At 39.1% G+C, this 18,485-nt stretch overlaps 1 protein-coding gene across 2 annotated transcripts in view; it reads right to left on the bottom strand.

Moving 5' to 3' along the window:
- Positions 1–18,485, bottom strand: part of ZNF804B (zinc finger protein 804B) — a 241,069-nt gene that overhangs the window by 40,864 nt on the left and 181,720 nt on the right. The window lies entirely within an intron of this gene.

The raw sequence follows: 18,485 nt of genomic DNA, 5'->3' as shown, positions 1-18,485 counted from the left end.
GGAGCGGGGAGTTGGACCCAATGATCCCTATGGGTCCCTTCCAACTCAAGACATTCTATGATTCTAGCAGCAGCAGAGTCCTCTAGTACACTGGGACTTCACTGAATGGCTACAGCATGAGAGGGTCTGGGGGGCACGCTCAGTGTTTTTTGTAACGTCATGTATACTCCTGTCATCAACATGAATGTAATTTCTAAACTATTGAATAACTCAGACTGAGTTGGTACTTACAACGTGAATTAGAAGTTTAACGAAGACTTGATGTGAATGGGCAGAAAAGACTTTGCATAGCAAGTATATTAATAACTTTAGGGGAGCTATTTTATATGGTGTTCTCCTATTAATTACTTCCCTTCTGCACAAACTTTCCACTGCCTCAGTCTCTAAACCTCATTATTTTGTATACATCCCATTGACACTTCACTGTTTAGATTTTGTTTTAAAGCAACTTATTCTGGTGCATTTCCATCCCTGGTGATTTTGGTCCAACTTTCATCCCTGAGCAGTTTTCCGTTACACTGTCAATATACTGTCAGGAAAATCCAACAGAAAATTGGCCATTACGAGATTTGATGCGTTGCTGTGAAGTCGGATTCTTCTGAGCTGGCTCACGTTAATATCAATAGCTGTCTGATGGGACTTGCACCAAGCATTCACAACCACCCCCACACATGCAGGGAATAACACAAGTGTACCGTAGAAGTGTCCAGGGAATAATATTTCTGTCAGGTCTCATTACCTGTATTTAGCGATATTCTCCTCCCCTTTTAATACAAGTACTATGTCGTATGAAGTTACTAAAGCAGAAGCTCTGGCTCATTTCATTAGGGCTACGACTAGACCATTCAGGGACTAAGTTTATAGTGATTTAAAAACAATCAGGCCTTCATTTGCATCATGAAAGGGGTGACCAGGTGAGAGGCAAACTTCATATTAGCAGTTATTGCCATTCTGCAAATTTTCTTTTTCCCCATTTCAGAGGAACACCGCTCTTAAATGCTGGACACTCAACCATATTCAGTGACCTCTATAGAGTAAATTCCGGTAACGAATTAAGTACAACATATTTTTATGTATTCAAAACAGTCTATTCTGTTCTAGTAGAATAACTGTGACAAGTTTTGCTGGAGTTACTGTATATGTTTTATATAGGGAAATAAAAATGTAACTATGTGATTTATATGGTCATCTCTGTCTTCACCTCTGAGTCGATTTGTCAGATGGTTGCATAAGCTTATATTTTAATATTCAAAACATCATTCTGAAGCCTGACTCCCACACTGAATGCAGTGTTAGGACTTTGGCCTCACCATACTCAACTTTGCAGCACTGAACTTGTATATGCCTTGCTGCGTACTGGAACCTGTAGAGCAACTTATTAGAAATATCCAGAAAGTAAGGAGAAACATGACAAAGAAGATGAAGCGATTGGAAAAAAAAGGAACAAGCAACAAGGCGCAGGAGAAAAATATAAGGAGAAAATATAACCATGGAAGATGAAAGAAAGAAAAATTTCTTACTAATTCCCCAGGTGAAAAAAACCCCAGCATGTTTGTATGCATGCTTCAACTGTTCTGTCTGTTTAGTTTATATAGTATGTATAAATTATGTAGTATAGTAGATATAGTATAACTATGAAACTATGCTATAGTTCCATCTAATATATTATGTCACATACTTTATATTATTACCTTTATGCATCTTTAGTACAGTAATATTAAAAAAAATGATACATATAATATCAAGTTAATGCTAATATTAATATAATATCAATAAATATAATATTACCAGTATTTGTTTTACTAGATTGTCAATATTTTAAATTATTGTGTGATATTATTATATATAATATAACATAATGTATTATAATTTAGAAAGATATTGTGTGAAAAGGCTACCGATATTTCAAGTCACAATATTCCATTACACATCCAGGTTCCTGTATTAAAAATTGTATGATTAATTTCCACATTAACATCCTTCATATAGTATTGTGTCACTTAGGACAGGCCACCTGCATTATGAACTAAAAACAGAGCTCAAGTACATAAGTATGACTTTACAAGAAACAGAAGTTGGCATCACCACATCTAACTAATGTTACAACATTATACAATGTCATAAGAAGAAATAATGTTACTACTATCTCTGCTACCAACTCGGCTCTCCTAATGAGCTGCATTTTCATAGGTTTACTTCAAGTAAACCTATGGTTACATCACTTCATGCATGGTATTAATACCTTGGAATTTACAGCAAAGTGCAGATTTTACTGGAACAAGTAATTTAGATGAGTTTGAATGTAAAAAATTCTTGTTCTCAAGATTTTTACTTTTATGGTTAGTGCTGAAAAACATCTTTTTGCAGTTTTCTTCATTTTTATTTAAGATGTCATAAAAGAGGAGGCTACTTACGATAATGAGAGTTTATGACAAGTTACGTGTTTTAATAATACCCACATTTGTCCCCTGTTTCTCTGTTCCAGATTTTAACTCAGTTTAATAACGAATATCACAATTTGCGGTGCTGCTCAAGATAAACATGCAGAGGTCAATGAACCGAAGTAATTTCTATGGTAGTCACTTTTTAAAAATTTCTATCCATAAAACTCATACTTAAATCTTGACAATCCTTATCTCAACTGTTCAAGACGTACTGTTCTAAAACAAGCACTTGCTTGGTTATGCATGCATAATAAACCCTCTTACTGAATTTTCTTCTCCTTACTACTTCTTCATATGCAAATGTAATACATGCTTGCATGCAGAATAGGATAATGAAATTAATGTCATGCTTATATTTCCCATAAACAAAAAAGGAGTCAGGATACAATAAAATAATGGAAAACTAAAGTGACAAAGCAAACAAGATATTCATACAACAGGCACAAATCGAGCCCATTTCTTATATTACTTTACGCTGAAATTATTCTCCTGCCCACAAATTTATCATATATGGAACAAGAAAAACTTTTTTTTTTTTCCCCACTAATTGCTCACCAAGACATTTTCTGAAGCCACCTCATTTCTTCTCAGATCTTGCACCTGATAATTAGTTGTGTTGCCCTGAAATGTAATGATGTGACACTGGCATCTAATTTTGGATGAAATTCAACCCTGCGTAGAAAACCTGCTTATGATTCTCTGCGCTCCCTTGGGCAAAAATTAGGAGCTTGACTAGCGCTTTGCACTGGGATGAATTCCATTTACAATGAGTGTCAGTGTGCAGATTATGAAGAAGTTACTGGAGGAAGGGCAAGGGCTGCATATTGTCTGATTGTGCCATAGTTTTAAGTGGAATTTAAGCTTATTTTTCCCTTTGTTTGCAAGTGCTAGTAAAACAAGCAGATAGGGATTCTGAGTTAGTATTCTCATGCACAGCAATGGACCCCCGTGTTTTTGTTCGTCTAGCTTTCATTGAAATAAGACTTGTGTCTTGAGTTGTCAAGGGCTCTTGGGGTTGGTTGGACTCTAGGACCCCAAAAGCTGACGGCATGATCTTATCAGGTCCTGGAACCTTGTGTTTAAGTACAGTGCAATTATTGCTCTGGTATAACAGCATCTGTAATCAACTCATTTCAGCCAGGACACTTCATGCAAGAGACTCGAGAATGTTAAGGCAAAAAGAAATTAATTTCAGGTCAGAGATGAGAAACTCAAAATAGCTAAGTTTAAGGAAATGTGTTTTATTTATATTTTTCTTTATTTACACTAGAAATAAAAAACAAGCCTCAAGCAGGTGTTCTTCAGAAATTGTGGCTGTCTCTGGATTAGTATTGTGGATCAAAGCAGTAGCGAGCTTTTGAAGCAAACCTAAAAGCCTTCTCCACTTCCTGCACGTTGGTTTGGTTCATGGAGCAGCTTCGATGCACGCAGCTGGCTTTCTTTTAAGGGAAACTACAGGAGAAGACCTGCTGTGGGCATATGCCAAATGTGCTCCAACCATTAATGGAAACATAAAGGTCCAAAGTAATGACTTATCCTGCAGTCAACTTTGGGGCAGGGACAACTGCTCCAAGCGAGCAGCAGCCTAAATCTTGTCCAAAGCAAAATCTCTGAACAGCAAGGTCGAGGTAGGTGTCTCAAAACCAACTGTTTCAATTGACAAATCCACTCCTTCTATACTGCACTATTTGTTAAAAGTGGGTATAGGGGGACAGGCCCTGGCTACACACTAGTCATAGCAGACCAGGGATCCCCTTTTTGCAACTTCCCTGATCAGATGGTCTACCAAATTTGGCCCTGATTCACCTGAACTCAGTAAAGCACAAGGGTTTTGCTACACATCAGTAGGTCATTTGCCAGCGTACTGTATTATATAGCACTTCCTTGGTCGACAGCTGGGTTGCTAGGCTTCTCTATATCTTTCTGGGTTTGAGGGGTTTATGTTAAAAATGGAAACAGTAGCTTTCTGAGTTATGTTAATACAAACTCACCCCGTAGCCCACCCATTAACCCTCATCCAGCCTGTCACCAAGGAGGTGGAGTCAAACACGAGGGTTGCTCCGTGCAAAAGTGAAGGTCAGACCATTAGCAACCTGTAGCTTTAAAATAGCTGTGAAAAGAAAGTGGGTCCCCAAAGTGAAATTGCTCCCCTTTATATTTGAGAAAAGCATCATCTGTAACTTATGCATTAGAGTGACTATGTTTAAGGACTGATTTTTCTTTTCCATCAAGGAGACGCCAAATATAGCTTAGGTTCTATAAACTGAACATTTTGATAACACTGCAGTCAGGTCAATTGAAGCAGAACTGGTAAAGAAACATTATCAAGCATCATTTCAATAGCATGTGGCTGTCTTCCAGGGGTGCAAATATCATTACAATATAGCAAAGCAGTCTATGAACTGGATTAGCTGAACAAGCCGTTATCAGCACTCGGGAAAATTATATCAGTGACTGTGACTTCACCTGCCTGAGTGGTTTAAATGTCCTGCCTTTCCACACTGATAACACTTGGCACCACTTGCAAGCTGAAGAAAGTATGACTTTGTTTGATTTAATTATAGAACCATAACAATTTTTGATAGAGAAGAAAAGACCATTAGTCTAGGTCATCTTGTCCATCTCCCTGTAACTGCATGACAGTTGCATGCTCAGGTACCAGAAGCATACTGAAATAATACCCTCTTTTTTGCTCCTCTGTGCTTTTTTATTAGATTTATTGGGTGGATTTTCAGTCTCAGAGCAGCTGAGTTCCCAATAGCAATGCCATTGGAGTCTTTACATAGGGCAAATATTAGTAATTTGTTTTGGCAGAGAAGAATAAGAAGAGAGATGGTATTTTTAGAACTGTTAGAAAGATTTTCCTCTGGGGTTTAATCTCCCCAGCACAGGATGTCTGTACGGAGAAGTACACTTTGGCTTAGTATGGGCAGGCGCTTGCCTGCAGTCCAAAGCTGGCAATCTGGCTTGGAGGCAGTCAGGAAATTTATGCTGCCAGGTGGATTCTGAAGTGATTCAAGACAAAGAATGGCAGAGACAGAATCATCATTAGCCAAATTATGCTTTCTGTCCTCTTAGTTTGCTTTACAGTATGCACAGTTAGTATACGTTAAATGTGCTATATATGCCATATACAGCTTTAACCTATGGCAAAAGAATTTTTATTTCTTTTTTTTTTTAAAGTTTCCTATCCATCCCTGCAATGCTTTCTTACCTGGGGGAATGCCATAGTAGTCTTTTGATTTCCAGCATAGCACTAATTTTACCCTAGTTACAGGAATGGACTTTCACTAGTTACAGTTTTGCACAGGGTGAACGTAAATAATGATGTACCATACACACCACGGGTAGGTGATATGGCACAGAATTGACGTAGCTACAAAAGCACCTGTCTATTCATAAAAAGATATACCAATAAAATGCCATCATCAGCTTTGAATTGTATTCTCAGATTTATCTGAGGTTGCCGAAAAGCATACTACAGTACGTTATCAGGCTGTAGAGTCACCTGCTATGTGTGCACAGTAGTGAGCTTGCACAGTTCCATTAGCTTGCTCAGTTTAGGCACAAAAAGATCCAACTACAGATTCAATACCAGGGCAAGAAAAGCTAGAAAACAGATGCTGACCTTCGGTACCGACAGAGCATTTCCACACTGTGCTTTCCATTATCCTGGAGGGTGTTCTCATTACCAGCTCCAAGAAAAGTTTTCCTAGGAGCAGTGAGGCAGAAGGCACTGTAAGGATGCTCACTCCCATGGACTGCCAAAGCATTACATGCAGCTGACTAAAAGAAGATTACTTTAACAAGACACTGAACACAAACCTGCGTAGTCATTAGCGCAGGCATTTAGAAAGGTATACATTTCACGACTAAAACACCCAAGGACAGGTGTCTAAATGCGCGCTGTCTAGGCTGTATTACAGTCAGTGGAATGCTGGGGTTTGGTTCTGCTGCCTGCATACATCCAGTGCTACCTGATACGTCATTAGTACTGCTCTGTAAGAGCATCAGTCTGCTTTAGAACCTATCTCCCACGCATTCAGCATCTTTTACCCTAGATGCTGACAAGGGCAACTGCATCCAACGCCGTGTCAGCTGAGCAAGTGAGCTGGGAGAGAAGGTCCAGCCAAACCTGCACTTGGGGTCTGCTTCAGGGCAACATGAGCTGTTCTGTAGACTAAATCGCCTTTGCTGGTCAGAGGACTGGTGCAGGAGTTTGAGTGCTTTTTGAGATGCCAGTGGTTATCAAGGGCCATCAAGGCCACCAACCCAACCAAGGGTTATCAAGCCCACACAGGGCTGTCTGATGCACTGGACCCCACACGACACTCACACCTTTATAGAAGAGGCACCTTGGGAGCAGCTGGAATATCCTCAGGCATTGTAAATGTCACTACGTGAGGAAGTTCAGGCGAGTGAATCCTGTCAATAGCCCATGTCTAGATGCCTAAACTTAGATGTTTCGGTCTGGAGATGAGTCTCATCTTGGAATGGTGATCAAGTGCTTACAGCTAAGGGAAAAACTGAAACCTTTTCAAATCTTTTCTGCTGGCACCTACAGCTGACAAGGAAAAGAGGTCAACCTTGTCAGATTAGGACATGAATTTGGAGATATTTATTTTTTTGACTCCCAAGCTTTAATAACTTCAAAACCTGCTCTGCGTTAGGTTGGGGGAACTTGTATCCCTAGTAAAGCATATTAGTAAACACTTTTTCCTTGCACTCTCCTCTTAACTTCACCGACTATCCACAGAACATTATTTTTTTTTTCAATCCTAATTTTCAGGTCATTTATTACTTTGAATTTTCCAGCATCAGTAGAGACCGAGCATTTCTTCACAGGCGGAATGTCCCTTGACAGCCCTTCTCCTTGGGGACGATGGAACTGTCAACCGAACAATGAGTGAGGGATGACACTTACTCTGCAGCTGGTCCACCACATGTAATTCTCTTTTATATTAGATTAAAAGGAGAGTGACCAGTGTGACCCCTATCACTGTTCAAATAATGCGAAAACCTGCTTCTGCAAGTTTTTTTTTTCACCATAAAGCAAAAAAATCCAGAACTCCTCCTGTTAATGCAGGGGGAGTAGGGGTTTGTAATGTGCTATCACAGTAAAAGAAATGGTATTAGAAAGAGACTCGTCAGAAATTTTTGCCTGTAAAGATAAATTTGGTTGCGCAGCTACACTGTAACTACAGCGTATTTTGGTTACAAGAAGAGAATGGACTTCTAACAAATTATAGTTTTTGCTGGTATTTCATAAAGATCTGTTGGACTGTTTGGGGGATGCCAGAGTTCAATGTGTGTTATACAATCACAGAGCACACCTGCAATTTTTCCCTATGAATACTTGCAAGCACTGCAGAAATGAAAATAGTGATTGCACTTTAGGTAGGCAGTTTTCGGTTACTATGTACAATAGCCTAGATAAAATCAATTTCGTGTGCATTACTCCTTAGGAAGTCAACATGGGCCACTGAAGTCCTCGCCACCTTGGCTGCAAGACTGCTCAGAAAGACCTTAACAAATTTTCTTTTATAATAAAAGGAAAAAAAATAGTAAGAAAAAAGAAATCTCTTCTCACTCAGATGGTGTTAAATATGTTGTTCAAATGAATTCCAAAAGGGATTTCCCTTTTTTTCATACAGACTGATGGACAACACAAACAGAGGAGAACAAAAATGCAAAATTAAGAAAATAAATGTCCCTCCAGTACTGTAGAGATCAATACTATATGTTAACTCTGGTGCTCTTTAACTTTATATGGCTGCAATCTGAATAAAGGTGACTTATCCTTCCTAGAACCTCTGACCAAAAGCAAGCCTTCAGTTCCGTGGAGTCAAAAACAGTCAGAGAAGCTGAAGATATCTTTGTCCTGTGGCTTCAACAGTGGCATACATTAAGAATCCAGGCTTGCGACCTGTGAGGTAACACTGGCTTCAGCATTTGCAAAATTGGTTCCCCAAAAAGCATTAAACACTGACAAACCTTGTGTCTGAGCCTTTCTGTGGTCTGGCAAATACAGTCCTGGCTAGCTTTTACAATTATTCATTAGCTGTGCTAATTTGCTGGGCCTAAGACTCATTTCTAGTAGTTATAGAAATACTACATATACACATTCCTAAAACATTAGAAAGATTATGTAAAACACCACAAATGAATAGCAAGAGGCAAGGACAAAATTTCAATGCAAAAAGCTCTACTGGGGACAAAAAAGGGTAAATGCCACATCCTGGGGAAAAAAAGGTACAGTTAGGAAATACAATGTAATTCAATGACAAAATAGCCAGAGAATTACCGAATCTGGAGAGAATACAAATAATCTAATTTTAAAATGGGAGTGAACGAAATATGCCGGAAGGACCAAAGAAATGGACTGTTACAGACTCAGTCATTTCATTAAACTTCTGAATGTTTTCATGCCTTTTAATTTAATCCTTTGTGATCCTGGCACTTTCAAGCAGGAGTTTTTCTACCTTTCTCATGAGGTTTAATTTTTCACTCAGGATGATGCCAAGACAAGAATATTCTGCCACTGCATTCTGACTGGGCCAGTTCTTCAGATGCTTCTCTAGAGCACTTCCTTACCATTACACCCTAATTTTTATACTTTCTTAATACTTCACAGCTCTCTCAAACTATTACTTAGCACAGCTTTCTTGAACTGAGCTAACTTTGTGTAAATGCAACCATATTTTCAACAACAGACTGCAAAACTGGTATGCAGGTAAGGAGAGCTCTGTGACAAACCCGTTCCACTTTCTGGTTCACAAATCCAGTAAAGCAGACTTAATTGTAAAAACATATGTGAAAGACGAAAGGAAATTCATCCAGGCTGCTGGCAGCGTGTTCCCTATCTCCCCTACATCACTGAATTGAACATTACATTGACGGGAGGTTAAAGGGAGCGAAGGATTCACTGGTCTTGCTGGTAAATGCTGTTGTACTTGTAGCACTGTATTTTCTATTGCACAAATGCATGAAGATCACCTTGATCCAAAGATTGCAATTAAAAATGCTCTTATTTCAGAAGAACAAAACAAAAAAAAAAGACTGCCAATAGCTCTTCTGTTGTCTGGTATTTGGTCTCAGAGTTACTATGAATGTTTCTGGCTATGTATCTTTATCTGCATCACTGCTTATGATGCTGAGAAAGAAGACAGATGAGATAGGAACTAATGAAGAGACAGGATCAATAAACTGAATGCTTCTGTGTTGTATTTTTCAAAATAGGACTGCCTGTGCTGTACATCAGACCATCTCTGTTGGTTTTAGCATAAAATACATGAAAATACGTAGTGACTGTTACTGTTTGTTCCTCTACGAGCTGAGAAAATACTGAAAATGCTTGAATCAGAGCACGTACAGAGGCACTGTACGACACAGTACTTGTCGGCTGACATGCAGATTAGCTTGTTTAGTTATGAGCCAATAAAGTTTGTAAAACTTCCAGCATTTCCTAACTGTATCCTTTTTTCTGAGCCGCAATATTTGCCTTCAAAAAAATACAATGGCAAATCGCATTTTATCCTGTCTGTTCCACAATGCTCACCAAACCGTCACGAGGCACAAGTCTGAACCTAGACGAATGACCAAGCACGAGAGCATTAAGAAGAAAATAATTTCCAGAGCCAAAATGTGACCTAAACACCAGTGGTCCATGCAGCTCTTGCTGGTGTACTGGAGGAGCCAGCTCTGAACATGTCCCGGAGAAAAACCAAGGGTGGGCGCACACTCGGAGTGCTCCTGTCATGCTTCTAACATGACTGTCCCCCCCCCATTTTGTGGGCTGCAGAAAGTGAGCCCCATTTCAGTGTTCTTCTCTAGCATCTGAGAAAACGTCAAGCCTCACCGTAATGCTCCACTGCTGTTATACATATATGCAATACAATTACAGCTTGTCAGAAGTTTTTGGAGATTTAAGGAACCTCAGGTCAGAGCCAATACCACGAAAAATGCTCATTGATAAACATCACTTCACAGTGAAGCATCGCTGCTTCAGCGGCACTCCTAGGCTGCTTCTAGATGCACCTTGAATGCGTTGACACAACCAAAATGGGACAGTAGAAGTTCCTACATGCTAAAACACTGGACAACACTGTGTGGTGCTACTGCTGTGCAAGCACAAAGGCAAAACAGCGGAAGTTAAAAGCCTGCTTTTCAGTCAAGTAAAATATATAAGGCACATAGCTGTGGTCAGAAACGGCTGAAGCTGCATACCTAGTGATGATATGGCCACACTGGTTCTTTGAATGTTTTTGTTTTCACTGGTTCAATAATTCCCCATTCCAGTGCCTCTGCTGTATCCAATATGGAAAATGAAATAAGTCCAGGTAAGTTTTATACCTGCTATTACTTCAAAGACAAATCTTGTCCAAGTATCTACCAGCAGGGAAAAAATGCTGCCATAGAAACCGTTTTTTTTTTTCTGCTGCCCTGGCAATCCCCCACCCAGCAATTTTCTATAACACAAAGAATATGCAGAAGTGTATAGTTTTGCTAAAGTGTGGGTTTATTTATAACTAGATGAATGTTAAGAATTGCCTGTGAAGACAGTGGTGTCAAATCAATAAGTGATACTAAATGGCAAGTAAAGAAATTGATCTATATGACTATATTTTCAAATTGATTATGCCAGCATTTGTTGTCTGTGTAGTTCAATATTTTTAATAGAGTAAAACATGTGAGAGTTTAGTCTACTGTATTCTTCTGTTATTTAGCCTGTATTTCACAATTTTCCTTTATTTCTGGAGATTTAATGTCAAACTTACTTAAAAATACAAGGTAAAAGAATAAGTAAATGTTAAATAATCAGTTGGTTTTCCATGCCATTGTGCATATCCTCTTCTTGTATTCTCAATAGCCACAGAAGAAAGTCACCTCTCATTGTATCCCTAAACCCCACAGCATCATGACAGCCAAATGATGGCAGGGCACCAAGGAGGATCCCTCGTGCGGCTCTCCTGGACTCCACAGTCTCTACAAAGTCTCTCCAAAGTGCTAAGGAGGGAGAATCTGAACACGCTGCTGAGTACACTGTCCTCATCTTGAAACGCATCCAGTCTTGAATATGACCTTTGTATGTAGCAGTTCCCTCAGCTTCTGCCGCTCGTTAATGCTGGCTCTGCTGACAGCTGTAAACCACAGTGACAGGAATCCTCAGGATGGAGATCACAGGCATTAACACCTGCCCAACCTCCTCCTGAAACCTAATAATTGCTTGACTATTTGGATGGGCTGGCGTATGTCCGTTGCTTCATCTGTGTTGGCAGGCTGACACTCCTTAAGATGACTAATTCAATTGCTTGCAATTCTGCAATTGTGTGAACATACACCAAATTACACCAGGTCTTGAAAAGGTACATTTTATTCTGCTCTCTGATCAACAGCGAGCCCATAGACCTCATCTGCTTCCTCCCAGAAACTCAGATACGGCAAAACTAGGTAAAGTTACATATTCTGTTCACATCAGACGCAAGTATGTTTTCATTGCCTTTGTTAGTCTTCATTGCCTTTGTTAAATTCCTTATTTCATCTTCCTTCCTTGCTCAACTGCAAAAGATAACTGCACTACCCAACACGATATTAATTTAATTTGCTTTTCAGTTTTAAATGAGGACAAATACTACCCAAAACAAATTCCAGCGCTTTCACTGTTTGAACTACTGTTGATAATGCCAGTGAAAGGTAAGTCACGTATTAATCTTAAATAACTTGACATTTCAGTTTTAGTAATCAAACTCTTGTCAATTAAACCACATTTCATCATACTTTACAGATTTCAGCAGCATGCAGTACTCTCAAAATAGCTTTTTTGGAAGTTCAGATTGAGAGAATGGCAATCCGCAAAATGGACATTGCTATTTCAGCCACTGCTGCTTTATTTACATGTTTGTTCACAGTTTTAACCATCAGTGAAGAATTTTAACAAACAAACAAATTTCACTCTGTTTTAGCATTTTAAAGACATCTAATTTTATACCTCTGACAACTTTTCTTCTGCCTCCATTAACAAAGGCTAAAGAATTCAGACAAAATACAGGGAGAAAGACAGTGGAAATTTTTTTATTATTATTTTATTAGAGATTAAAGTCTTGCCTCAGTTATACTAAAGCTATTGATAGTGGAGCAGGTAATTCTTTATATTTTATTTGATATTAGATATTCTATGTTAAGCTAGTGCTTTATTTACAGAGCTGAGATCAGAAGCTCACCCCACAAGAGCAATGCTTCATGTTACAGTTTTCTGAACGGTCTCTCGTGTATTCCCTTTTTTTTGGATGTGTATAACTGTGTGTGCCAAAATGGCCCAAGCACATAGGAGAGGCATGGTTTAAAAATTTAGCCCCAAGCTTTTAATGCCTCGGATCCCCTTATCTAACAGCTTTGAATTACTTTGTGTCACTTGTATTGCAGGATGTTCTTGAGGACATAACTGATTAAATGGCACAGAATCTAGCAGTGATGGAGCAACTTCAAATTCAAGGTCACCAAATGGATTCTCAGACTGTCAAGCTTTCTAAAAAAAAAAAACACCCTGAAGGCCAGAAAAGATATTCAGTAAGTTTTGAAGCAGCTTTACCGCTTTCATTCTTGTTTTGTGATGAAGCTATTGGAGTGAGCCCAGTTAATTATCCTTCAATTATGTAACTATTTCCCCAAAACAAGTTTCAGAGCGTGGTAACTGGTGATTGTACAAGTCATGAACAAACTGAATTGCTTTAAAGGTTTTGGGGTTTTAGAAATCCATTTCTGTTGCATATTAGCAATTAAAAAAAAAAAAAAATTGAAGTAATTGTAATTATGTGGCAAGAAACACATTGGTTGAATGTTGGCTAACACAGTCTCTGTCCAGTTGAATGAATCTCATGGAATACCTGTTGTTACTGTCAAAACCCAACACAGCTTATGCTCATGTTACCTATCGACTTCCAGGAGATCTCATTCTTCCTTGCTTTAAACCCACAACCTGACCTCATCAATGTGTACCTCTTAGTTGCTTGTATTTTAAAATACCTTTACACTTTCAGGGTCTCCCATGTGTTGGGGGACAGTTTCCTATGAATATTCGGCAAGTCACGAGGTCACTCTCCCACACTTTGCTTGGGAAGCCTCTCCTTTGCTGTAAGACAAAACTAGAAGGTTTTTTGGCTACCGATGCTGTACTATCTCACTGTTCCCCCTTCCTTCCCCACCCCGCAGCCTTTTTTCCCCCCTCTTTCTGTCTACATCCATCTGCTGTCCTTTGTATTTTAATTTAAATTATAACAAATCCAGGGCAGATACCTTCTGGCTGTTTGCATGTTACTTGCCACAGAAGGCTCCCGCTTGAAGCCTAGTCGTCCCAGATGGTACTGTAATGCAAACACTAAAGATAATCTCATAATTCCCCAGGGCATCAGCCCAGAACCCCACATGCAGGGTGCACTCCTCTTTCTCGGCACTGATCAGGCTTTTCTGTCAAGAGAAATGCTCTGAGGTGACAAGGACTCTACAACATTTTTATGCCCTTTCCTGAACCTACACATTGAGTGACAGACAAGGGTGGCTATCCGCACATTTACATATGCATACACACACAGACACACGCACAGATACACATGCACGTATTTTCTGAGGCTCAGGTGTCACAGCAATTTACTACTCCAGCCCAGATATTCAGCTTCTGCATCATTGCAGACATTTCTCTATTATGTGAATCCCTACAAAGGTATACCTATTGCGTGCATATTTGAATAGAAACTGCTGAGTCCTGAAACTAGCCCTCAATGGTACATCTCTACATCCATGGTGAAAATTGATTCAACTTACTGCTTAACTACCGGTGAATTGTGATTAATCTTGCATGGATAGATTTACTCACCCTGATTCAACCATCTGAAAATGAGATTTGGTCTTAGACAGGACTACTCACTTTAGACTTCCTTTACAGGCAACGGAGAAATAATTCTCACCTGAACAATGGCCATTGTAAAATAGGGGTCCTAAAATAGATGAGAAAAAGTGTTCTTAATGCTGAGGGCCTGGGATGAAAAAAATTAGACACCTCTTTTTAGATAAATAAAGTTAAATGGGATTGACCATTTCTGGGATTATTGTTTTGTTTTGCCTCTCCACTAAAGACGTATAAGATTCTGTGCCAGTATTTCAGTAGTGTTCCTGAATGTCATGTTGTGAGGGTGGCCTGTGGGGAGATTATGACTTTTTGTTTTCCACACTCTATAGGGAGATTGTGACTTTTTGTTTATAACTCCATGGCTAGGCTTTATAGATGGTTATCAAACATGCCTTCTCAGTCAGTTTATTTTATTTTTTAATCCTGGCAGAGTCTTTTAATTATATCTTATCCCTAGAGCTCAGTAAACTTTCATATCCCTAATACTCTTACAACAAGTTCCACAATCTAACAAGTATTTAATTTTGATCCTCTGTAAAGAGTAAATAATTGTATCACCTTCTTTCTGTGTGAAAACAACTGTAAAGATTTTTCTTCCCGAAGTTTTCTACTGATCTTTCTGGACGGTTATATTGTAAAACATAGGTCACCTCAACATTCCTGCCCACAATTTGATGTCTACAAATGTTGAATATCAGGACTGTAAAAACACTCATAATGGATAATAATTTAATACCCCTTTGCTCAGTGATAAGCTCAGATTTAAACACATCATTTGGTAACTTAACAGCCTTTGTAGGCAGAGACTGAGACAAAGCACACCAAACGTCCCCGTTTATTCTGGTATATTGCCAGTATCTTCATAGATGAGTTCACAGGTTGCAGTACAAAGCAAAGAGGCAAAAATCATTCAGGACGGTATGGCTTTGGAGCTGGATATCAAATGGGGTGTATATGCACCACCCGACATTAGAGAATTTAACTTTTCTGTGAATTAATTTATTCTAAAATTAATCATAAAGAATGAGTCATTTTTTGGAAGGCAAGTCTATGAGCACTAGTTCTTTGATTAAATGGTAAACAAAACATCAATAAATACTACGAAATTGCAGTTGTATAGCAAAGATATCCCTTAAAACAGTCTGCATGTTAGGAAAAAGATTATTAATAATTGGAGAGCTATATAGCTTATTGTTTGCTTTTCTTGAAGTTGTTCATAACTGGCTGTTTGATCATCCCTTATCATGCTGGAGCAAATGGAAGATGATTGCAGCGGCAAACTCATTTGCAGCCTCTAAAATTCCAGGAATGTTTATTTCCACTAATAATGAGCTGGAATGAGCTTGTCATCGGGGTTTTCTGCACCAATTACACGTAAATGCCCATTTTCCATTGAAAATTCTAATCAATATTTGCATATTTAAAAGCAAGGTGCATGAAAGCTTGGAAATTAATGAGCAGGTTGGCCAAAAACATCACTCCAATATGTTAGCAAAGCAATACATTCTCTAGCAGAATGGACAGCTTCTCTGAAACCAACCAAAACGCACTATAACAATTTTTTAGTAGCTCACTGTACCCAGTGGTTTTAGGAAAATTTAAGAAGAGACTGATTCCAAGCTGTTTTAAATAAATATTTAATCCATGTCAATAACTGCTGATATTTTTTCTCTGTAGAAATTCTCAACAGGGAAAAATTCTACATTGATTCTCTTATTTATTACCACATGTAGTTTGTCCATTGCCCTAGCACAAAGTTTCAATTTTGTGGTTTTGGTTTTAGTACTGTTTTGTGTTTCTGACATTATTATTTTATTAAAGTTTTGAAACTTCTCGTGAAAAGTGTTTACCAAACTGGCAACATTCTAACTTTCTATTTACTTCTATAATCTGTACTGTATGCAACTGCCAAATCAGATTAGATGAACAAATATTTTGGTTGTATGTACTGAATGACACATTGAAAAGCAAGTTAAATAGTAAATAAAAATAGACATTTTTTGCCAGTTTGTGGTGCCAGGCTTTAATGACATCATAAATTCATTGCCTGTCCTGCATGAAGCTGCCATATCAGAAAAAAATGCAGCCTCATAAGGAATAAAAACTTGGAGAGTTTTTTTCCAAATGGGGGCAGGAATAATCACAGAATCACAGAATTGTAGGGGCTGAAAAGGACCCTTGGAGATGATCTAGTCCAACCTGCCCTGCCAACCCAGCTTCACCTAGAGCAGACTGGACAGAAACGCACCCAGGTGGGTTTTGAATATCTCCAGAGAAGGAGACTCTACAGCCTCTCTGGGCAGCTTGTTCCAGTGCTCTGTCACCCTCAAAATAAAGAATTTTTTCCTCATGTTGAGACGGAATTTCCTGTGTTCCTGCTTGTGCCTGTTACCCCTTGTCCTGTCGCTGGACACCACTGAGAAGAGTCTGACCCTATCCTCTTGACACCCACCCTCTAGATATTTATAAGCATTGATAAGATCCCCTCTCAGTCTTCTCTTCTCCAGGCTAAACAGACCGAGGTGTCTCAGCCTTTTCTCGTAAGAGAGGTGATCCATTCCCTTGATCGCATTTGTAGCCCTCCGCTGGACTCTTTCTGGGAGTGAAAAATCAGAAACTGTTTTGCCAAAAGAACAACACTTATTTTAGTTATCATTGTACTGTTGTTTCCAGAAAAGCAAGATTGCTAATCAGATCAACAGTAAATTGAATACCAATGTTGCCTTCCCTGTGCATTCAAACCTTCTACTATTAGCATAATTCTAATTATTATTTATATTGCAGTAGTACCCAAGAGTCCTAATCAAAATCTGGCATAAACACAGATGAACAGAGCGTTCTTGCATAGGAAACTTAAGTAAGTTTTGTGAAGAAGGAATAATCACAGAATCATAGAATGGTTAGAGCTGGAAAGGACCTTAAAGATCATCTAGTTCCAACCCCCTGCCATAGGCAGGGACGCCTCTCACTAGACCAGGCTGCTCAAAGCCCCATCCAATTTGGCTTTGAATGCTTACAGGAATGGAGCATCCACAACTTCTCTGGGCCATCCGTTACAGTGCCTCACCAGGCTCACTCAGAGTAAAGAATTTCTTCCTAACACCTAATCTAAATCTACCTTCTTTCAGTTTAAAACTGTCACCCCTCATCCTGTCTCTACGCTCCCTGATAATGAGTCCCTCCCCATCCTTCCTGTAGGCCCCCTTCAGGTACTGGAAGGCCGTTATAAGGTCTCCTGGGAGCCTTCTCTTCTTCAGGCTGAACAACCCCAACTCTCTCAGCCTGTCTTCATAGGAGAGGCGCTCCAGCCCTCTGATCATCTTTGTGGCCCTCCTATGGACCCACTCCAACAGGTCCATGACCTTCTTATGTTGGGGACTCCAGAACTGGATGCAGTACTCCAGGCGGGATCTCAGGAGAGTGGAGTAGAGGGGCAGAATCACCTCCCTCACCCTGCTGGCCACATTTCTTTTGATGCAGCCCAGGATGCAGTTGGCTTTCTGGACTGGGAGCACACATTGCCAGCTCACGTTGAGCTTCTCATCCACCAACACCACCAAGTCCTTCTCCTTAGGGCTGTTCTCAACCCATTCTCTACCCAGCCTGTATTTGTGCTCAGGATTGCCCTGACCCAGGTGCAGAACCTTGTACTTGGCTTGGTTGAATAATGACTAGAGAAACTTGGTCCTAATCAGGAGAATTTGAGAAATACAATGACTTTTTATCCCTTTCTTTAGTCACAAATTTGTGCACAAATGCAGTCAGCTAAAGTTCAGTCCAGCCTATCATTCTTCCATATTTTTTTTTGCAAAGACTACCATTGGCATGTCTAGGATTAAAATTATAAAAGCAAATGCCAAAGTTAAACCTAAAAGCCTTTGAAAATTTGGTTTCTGAGGCAAATGGAAAATATTCATGCAGGCAAAGAACATTTTCAAGGATAAATAAGTGAAGATTAATTTTGTCCATGCAAAGAGTAAATTTCAGTGAAATTTGCTATAACAGACATATGATATGATAATTATTACTGTCTTCACTGAATTATTCTAAAAGAAAAAGAATAGATTTAATTGGCTTTTCCAATGCTAATTCTATAATGCCATTTTTTAAAGACATCACCAAAAATAGTTAAAACGTTA

Source organism: Larus michahellis, chromosome 2 (assembly GCF_964199755.1).
Source record: "Larus michahellis chromosome 2, bLarMic1.1, whole genome shotgun sequence".
Lineage (NCBI taxonomy): Eukaryota > Metazoa > Chordata > Aves > Charadriiformes > Laridae > Larus > Larus michahellis.
This window is presented reverse-complemented; position numbering and strand designations above follow the sequence as displayed.